Genomic DNA, 8057 nt, shown 5'->3' on the forward strand with positions numbered 1-8057 from the left:
TGTACACGTTTCTCAGGATTTTAAATGCCACAATTCCATATCCACTGCAGCAAAGACCTTCACATTCTCCACCAATTCTTCCTTGTTAGAAACAAGTCCAGCAGAGCTTCTTCTCTAGCTGATTTCTTGATCATCTAATCAGGTAAGCTGATGTGGTTTTCTGGAGAGAATGAAGCAGCTTTTACTATTGGTGTGAGCCCGTACTGGCAGTGCAAACTTTTCCTTTGCTCTCGTTGGATTGAGTGCAGCAACTGCAGACCGGTTGAGGTTTCCTATTCAAAGTTGTTGTCTTGACAACTTAGTCTGAAACAGAATCTATTTTGCTGCTTGCTTTTATGGGTCAGCTGACTGATGGCATTTTTTTTTTGTTCTGCACAATCCTCAGTTGATCAACTCAGTCTTTAACTTGATTCGGTGAGTATCTCTCTCAAAAAAGCCAGAATGAACATGAATCAAGAATGAACAGCCACTTAAACTGGCTTTATACTTGTAATCCATTGGGATGTTTGAGGGAGATTTACCAAACCTCACATTTGTCCTTAGAATTGCAAGTTTATCTTTTGAAAGAATGAGCTCCAGGCATAGTATTTTTGTTTCTGTATAACATGCCTAGCCTTAATTCTTTTTTCCTAGCTGTATTTCTCTTTCACTTTATAGAAGTGGAAGCCAAACATAAAATTCCTCAATGTCTAATAAGAATGTGTGACCACAGGCTTTTATAGGCATTAGAGTTAAAATAGTCCATCACAGTTTTAAAGGTTCCTCCTGGGGGGTAAATTCTAGCTATTTGAAGCCTAGTCAGTAGTAGAACAGTGGACCAGTGTATCAGGAAGTCTTTATTTTGATTCCCTCTGAGTCACCATTAGGCATGCTGCAATGTCCCTGTTCTCTCAGCTGTAAAAAAGAGAATAGTAGTATTTGCCTCTTAGAAGTGTGTTTGAGATTAGTTACTATTCAAAAAAGGCACTGTTTCAGAGAGTTTTGTGAGAGTTGTGAGCTTTTCTTCCATTTGGGTATGACTGTTGCTTGCTGGAGAATGCTTAGATGGACACTGAAATGTTACTGACCTATATTATGCTGGTTTTAAGCAAAACTGCTTATCATGAAGAAATACAGCACAGTTGTGCTGTTCAACTGCCCAGGTACAAGGAAGTAATTTGAGGTGGTATCTTCTGACTGAGCTTTAGATGTCTGCAGCTACATTTGTTCCTCTGGGCCCCATTTGCAGCTGAAGAGAAATAGTCATTCTTAGGTCACCATTCATCTGGCCTTGAAGTAGAAGTATAAAGCAGGTCAGATGAATGGCATTTTTAGAAATGTCTATTTTTCCTTTGTGTGCCCATAAAGTGAGTTCAACTTGATTACCTCAGCTGAAGGCATCCACACCATCAATGTCTGAGTTAAGAGATCTGACTTTAGCCCTTCTTGTCTGGGAATCAGAGGAGACTTCCTCCTGCTGGGCTGGTGCTTTTTATCTTCGACACATTTTGTAGAACTTGCTGTTGAAATGGTAGTACTGGGCTAAAAACAGACTGCTCATCCTACCTAAACCAGCAGATCCAGTGTTCTCAACAACACACAGAATGTGCTAGGCTGCGGCCTCAAGACTCAGCTTGATTTGGCCCTTGTGTCTTCAATGCTGTGTGAGAACACCTGTCATTGGGCCTTTCTCCATAGATGCTTTGCCAAACTGTTTTAGTAAAGTAGTCTTGAGGCCGGGGCACCTAAGCAAAGTCCCTTGCACGATTTTCAGGCGCTAGAGGACAGAGCAGCTGCTGCCAGCATCGCTTGCTCATTGGCAAGATTTCAAGTGGGCTAAAAATGAAAATCCGCTGTTCTCCAGGGCTTTGGTTAAACCTCCTAAGTGTCAGTCTTAAGTGCTTTCTTTATATTGCTCATGTAGAGATGTTCTGTCTTACTTTTAATTGTGTTTTTGTATTTCACATCCCTTTTCCGTAGCCATTTCACCCTGTAACACACACTCTGCAACAGGCCAAGCCAGAGTGCTTCAAATATATTTAAATACAGTGGAAATTCACCCTCCATTGATTCAGCTGTGTCACTGCAGTGTAAGAGAGATCTCTTTAGGATGCATGTTTATGCAGAGGTGAGAAATGCATCAGCATTGCTTGTACATTTAAAAATGATGGCAAAGTAAAATCTGTACTTCTCATTTCCCCCATTATGCTAAGTGTTGCTTCTGACATTTGTGTGCTTGACGTGGAAGCTTTACGTTCTGGGTGAGCCCTTCCCCTCTGAACATTTACTGTCCTTAGATTTACAGTGGTGTTCACCATGCATGAAACAGTGAAATTTCAAATCTAGCTCACAAGGTCAGATACAGACAATATGCTTTTTGATGAATCAGATAAGATTTTGCTAGGTGTTAATGCAGCCTTGGGCAACTAGTGAGGAGTTCGTTGACCATGTAATCCCAAAATTTCAAGCCACAGTTAGAGTATGCAGTGTGTTGGAATGAAGCTCAGCTCTCGCAGTTGTCATTTTTTGCTGGTTGCTGGTAAAGTGCTTTGCTGACCCACCTGCTTCAGTAGTAGTCTGCAGTTCTGTTGGTTCTTTCATCTTTCTCCCTTCTCTTTCCAAAGGTGGGTAGATGGCAAATTGGAATATTGAGTATTGACCACATCCATATCCAGTAGCATTGATGTCACTATTGATTAATAGCGATTTATTTTGCCAGGATTGAAATTGGTGGGAACTTTGATATCAATTTGGAGAGCAAGATCTGTGAATTACTTGGCTTTTGAAGTGTTTTCCATGGGAATCATACAGGATTGTAGTTGAGAGAGTACTGTGTACCATATTCCTTTTGCCCTCTAGCAGTACCTTTTTATTCCTTTTTGTGCTGATTTTGGCTGGGGTAGAGTTAATTTTCTTCACAGTAGCTAGTATAGGGCTATGTTTTGGATTTTTGCTGAAAAAGTGTTGATAATACAGGGGTGTTTTCGTTACTGCTGAGCAGTGCTTACACAGAGTCAAGGCCTTTTCTGCTTCTCTCACCACCCCACCAGCGAGTAGGCTGGGGGTGCACAAGGAGTTGGGAGGGGACACAGCTGGGACAGCTGACCCCAACTGACCAAAGGGATATTCCAGACCATATGATGTCATGCTCAGCATATAAAGTTGGAGGAAGAAGAGAGGCGGGGGGGTGTTTAGAGTTATGGTGTGTCGTGGTTTAACCCCAGCCAGCAACTAAGCACCACGCAGCCGCTCACTCACTCGCCCGCCACCGACTGGGATGGGGGAGGGAATCAGAAGGAAGAACGTAAAACTTGTGAGTTGAGATAAGAACCGTTTAATAGAACAGAAAGAAAGAGGCTAATAATGATAAGAAGTGATGCACAATGCAATTGCTCACCACTTGCCAACTGATGCCCAGTTAGTTCCCGAGCAGTGATTCCCCCCTAGGCCAAGTCCCCCCAGTTTATATACTGGGTATGACATCACATGGTATGGAATACCCCTTTGGCCAGTTTGGGTCAGCTGCCCTGGCTGTGTCCCCTCCCAGCTTCTTGTGCCCCTCCAGCCTTCTTGACGGCTGGGCATGAGAAGCTGAAGAATCCTCGACTTAGTCTCAACGCTACTTGGCAACAGCTGAAAACATCAGTGTGTTATCAACATTCTTCTCATACTGAATCCAAGACATAACACTATACCAGCTACTAGAAGGAAAATTAACTCTATCCCAGGCAAAACCAGGACATGGCATTTGTCTTCCCAAGTAACCGTTAGGCGTGATGGAGCCCTGCTTTCCTGGAGATGGCTGAACACCTGCCGGCAGATGGGAAGTGGTGAATGAATTCCTTGTTTTGCTTTGCTTGTGTGTGTGGCTTTTGCTTTACCTATTAAACTGTCTTTATGTCAGCCCACAACTTTTCTCACTTTTACTCTTCTGATTCTCTCCCCCATCCCACTACGGGGGGGGAGCGAGCGAGTGGCTGGGTGGTGCTTGGTTGCCAGCTGGGGTTAAACCATGACACTTTTGAAGAATTTTGCCTGGTATCCAACAAAGTTCACTGTATAAATGGCAGTGTAACAACTTTAGCATACAGCTGTATGTCAGACTATGCTACCTAGTGATTTAATTCCAAGACCGTCCATGCTAATTTGAATATGCATAATGCAGTGCAGTGCAGAGAGATGTTTCCTGCATAGAAATTTACAATTTAAAAAGAAAACAGGAAAATAACATTAGGTAGGGTAGGTGAGGCAAATCTGATTATGTGCTCAATTCTGAGACTATTGCACATGTTATGTGTGAAGGATGTTTTACTTAAAATGTTTTTATACATGCATGCGAATGAAATATGTAACTTTGCTTCTGTTTACATGGAACAAAATCACTTGGAAATATTTCAGGGTTGTTTTTTTCCCTTGCTCTCCCAGAGAGAGTTTATTTGTAATTTCTAAGAAAATAAAATAAAAAAAGTATTCAGAAATAAAAATCCTAATGGTGTTGCATGGATTTTTTTGTTTGTTTTGAGGAATGGTGCTGTGAATGCAAAGGCCAGTCTTGGGGTTCTGTCTACCCTTATGTGGGATCTGGAGTAGGCCTTTTGTAGGCCTGAATAAGGTACTGAGATGGTATCAGTGTTAATGTCACAACTAGGGAGACAAGAGATGTGGCCAGAGAAAATGGAAGCCTTATTTTTCACAGGTGGCAGTGCTAGTGAGCCCCAGAAGTGATACTAGTACCACAGTACCGGTATTGGTATTCATCTAGCATAAGCAAGTGCTATTACTGAAGCAACTACTTATATATACTTCTACTACTTAGATGACCAGACTACCTAGGAGCCCTGCTCCAAGCCTTGTGCTTTGCTCTTTTATGCGCCGGTCTACTTGTTCGACATACTGCTTTTTTTTCAGGGACTGCTTTAGCCTGCAGTGAATGAAGCACAGTGTATTTTCCCCTCTGCTCTTGTCATAGTAGAGCTGAGGGAGGATGTTTGATGCTTGATGGCCCTGCTAAGCAATTGCAGATAGCACACCATGAATTAGGGTATAGGCCTGTGTTCCTTGCCAGGAGAGAGGGAATAATAATCATAGTGCTTCCCATCACCCCTGTACCTGAGAGGAGTCTGCCACACAACTGCTGTCCTCTGAAGCGTATACTACTGAATTAATTTCCCAACCTGTGGGTTAGGCTGGGGGTGTGCTTTCCCCTTCCCTGACAGGGTCTGGGGGAAGAGGACAGCAATCCCCGTTTGGATTGCACCCCACCAGATTAAAGCACGCGCCTACTTGCATCCCGTTTTTACCTCCCTCTGCTCCAGCAACCTGCAGGGCCCGTGCTGGGGCAGCCTTGAATGCGCAGGCTGCTGGGAGCCTTGATGACTGAGGCGATCTCAGCGGGGGACCCTGCTTGCCTGCTCTGCCTCATGGGCTCTCCTCCACCCGTGACTCTTGCCCCCTGCCCTGCTGCGGATGCGGTTGGGGCTGGTGGCCCATGGGGCCGGGGGCGGCTGGTGGTGTCCGCATGGTGGTGCTGGCCGCATGCTGCTGACGGGGGGCTGCTGCAGCCCAGGGAGGGCTGCCTGCAGCAGCAACAACCACCTCTCCCCCCCCCAAAAAAAAACCAAACCCCAAACCATGTCATTTTAGCTGTGTCTTTTATATTGGAGATTAGAATCACCTCTTTGTTGCTACGGAAATGCTCGCATGAAAGAAGATTACATCATTATGAGTTATGATGAAATCTTTGGGGTGGGCTTGGCACCCAGTACCCTTGCAGTGGGGAGAATGGGGCTGGGGGATCTGGGGTGGTGGGGCGCTTGCCCCTTTTGCACTGGTGCTCAGTGGTTTGCAGAACTTGTGGGTCTTTCCCTCTGGGCTCAGCAGGCCAGAAGCAGCCTCTGCTCCTGGACCTGCCCGTCCCCTCGGGAATTGCCTCCGGAGTCATGGCTGCATCACTTCTGTGCCTGGGCTGCACGTGCCCTTGTTCTGGGGTGTGTGGGGGGTGTCATTGCAATACACAGCGGGGCCCCGACAGTGAGCTGGGTAAAAGGCTTGGGTGTCATGAGGGGTCTTCTTTGCTTCTGGTGTCTATTAGGGCCCTGGCATCTACTCTGTGCTTTTCCCTCAAATCTGGGCTGCCGCCTCTGGGCCCAAACTGTCCCTACAGCTATGCCTCACTCTCAGCTTTGTGCCCCCTCCAAGCATCGCACTGCTTCTGCTTGCCCTGTGCTACCTCTGGCTTTTCATCCAGGTTTTCCCCCATCCCTCCCTTGACCCGCACCGCTCATTCTCCTCTCGAGCTCCTGCCAGCGTCTCTGTGCCCTCGCAGCCCAGCTTCTTCTGGTACAATGTTGCTGCCCATCTTGCATTGCAAAGCAGACTTCAGAAGCAACTTTTTTCTCCAAGTGAAAAAAAAATCTGATAAGATCATTTATCTTAGTATTAGCCAAAGTTTTCTCTTTTTTTTTTTTGATGGAGGAAAGGAAGTTGGAACTTGGATATGCTTTGAAGGAAGGATGCTCTCTAAAAAGGCCAAGTTTGGTTGTGATGAGACTTTGGGGAGGTGACCCTCTACCCTTTTGTTAAGAGCATTATACAGTCCCCTGGGCTAATCTGTCCCCTTGCTCATGGAGTCCATCCGACTGGGAGGCAAGGGAGAAGTGGGATACTGGATTGTGGGGAAACTGTGGATTTTCAGGTGCTGAGATAATCTGGGCTGTTATTGGTGTAGAGCGAGTACTAATGACTTTATGTTCCTCTGAGAAGCTGTGGAGGTTGGTGAGAAATGAACCACTTGTCTCTGCTGTAAATGCTGGTGGTTCTTCTCAGCTGCTCCATCTTGTTGCTGCTGGACAAACTAGTGGCCCAACATGGAAGGCACGCTGGATTCCAGCTCTGGCATAACACTCGTCCAACCCTGCTGCCCTCAGGCCGAAGGAGGGGGAGAGGCAGGACTTGCACCACAGGAGAAGATCAGGCAGGGGGTTGCTGTGGCAGCCTGGGCCAGGCATGGAGCATGCTCTGGTGTCCGTGTTGCCCTGCTTTGCCAGAGCTGGCATTTGTTAAAACGTAACCCCATGAAAGCTTTTGTGAATTACAGAAGCTTGCTCTTGCTGGGTATCAATTTTAGAGTGTTTTGAGAAAGGCTGGAAAAATGATGGTGTTTGCCAATATTAACACAAACAAATAAACAAGAAACACAGGACTTCTTCCCCCCCCCCCCCCTTTCATAACATTTTCCAAGCATGGAGCAGCCACAATGTTGGTTTTGGTGTTCCTGATTTTGCCGGAGGAAATTTAGCGTACTTGGTATGACGTGCGGAAAACAGACTCCACAATCAGTGAGATTGTAAAGTAGGTATGTTCATTCAGCGCTGGGCAGCACGGGGGGTAGTCCCACCAAAGTCGTGCGCACCTGGCTCGGCAGTTCGCTTCAAATTTATACAGTCAAGTGTTACATATACATAGAGTTTCGCAATACGCCTATACATAGGCATGATCTATCCCCGCTTCATATTAAAATTAGTTCCAAGAAGTCACAAGGCCCGTCTTGGCTGGTTCTCGGGGTTGACTGCTGCTTCTTATCAGGGACTATCTCCTCCCCCAGCCAGCCTCAACAATGCAAACGTTAGGCATCACTTCTCATCCCCTTGGGCCAACAATGCAAACGGTAAGCATCACTTCTCATCCCCTTGGGCCAACAATGCAAACATTAGGCATCACTTCTCATCTCCTTGGGCCATGTCTACCTCTATTGAAATTTCTTTAACTTCATTATGAGCTAGATAATTATTAAACAGTTCCTATCTACATCCATATATCTACTATATCTACTAAGGTTCCTTTGGCTCCCTGTCACAGGTAAACCTGATGTGTCTGCTGCTGCTGCTGCTGCAGCTCCTTTGAAGACAGGGATGCTGAGTGTTTAGCAAAACCATTCTTATTCATCTGCAATGCCCAGTAGTGAATGGACTTAAATGAATGTAACCAGACCAGTTTAACAGTCTCCGTCTTCCCCCATCGTCATTCTCTTGACTCTTGTAATACCATAATTTTGCTATTATTCAAGCCGATATAAACTC

This window comes from Aquila chrysaetos, chromosome 13 (genome assembly GCF_900496995.4).
Source record: "Aquila chrysaetos chrysaetos chromosome 13, bAquChr1.4, whole genome shotgun sequence".
NCBI lineage: Eukaryota > Metazoa > Chordata > Aves > Accipitriformes > Accipitridae > Aquila > Aquila chrysaetos.